General features: G+C 54.7%; 1 protein-coding gene across 1 annotated transcript in view; it reads right to left on the bottom strand.

Annotated features, from left to right (window-relative positions):
- The window catches only part of PPM1G (protein phosphatase, Mg2+/Mn2+ dependent, 1G), a gene marked incomplete at its 5' end in the record, with an annotated part of 8846 nt that overhangs the window by 3657 nt on the left and 4858 nt on the right, over positions 1–331 (bottom strand). The window lies entirely within an intron of this gene.

Below are 331 nucleotides of genomic sequence, written 5' to 3'. Positions count from 1 at the left end.
CAGGATTCTCCAGTGTTCAATGTGTCCTGCTACATCCTCAGCTCTAAGGCATTGATTCCAGCCCCAACGCAACTCAAGCAGAAGCCTCATTGCAAGCCAGGACCTCTCTCCAAGGAGAGTTTGTCACCTTGGAAGCTGTAGTCCCCTTTTCTTGACATCCTGGGTCCTTGGCCCATCTGCCAGCACTGCCATGGGCTGAGGAGCCACAGGCTTGGCCTGGCAAAGAGCAACTCTCTGTCCAGAAGCAGCAGTGGAGCAGAGCAGTCCTGCTACTGTTCTGTGCTCTCCTTCCACGCCAACCCCCACAGCAGTTTCTAAGCACAGCAAACCT

Source organism: Phaethon lepturus, unplaced genomic scaffold (assembly GCF_000687285.1).
Source record: "Phaethon lepturus isolate BGI_N335 unplaced genomic scaffold, ASM68728v1 scaffold15481, whole genome shotgun sequence".
In the NCBI taxonomy this organism is placed as follows: Eukaryota; Metazoa; Chordata; class Aves; order Phaethontiformes; family Phaethontidae; genus Phaethon; species Phaethon lepturus.
This window is presented reverse-complemented; position numbering and strand designations above follow the sequence as displayed.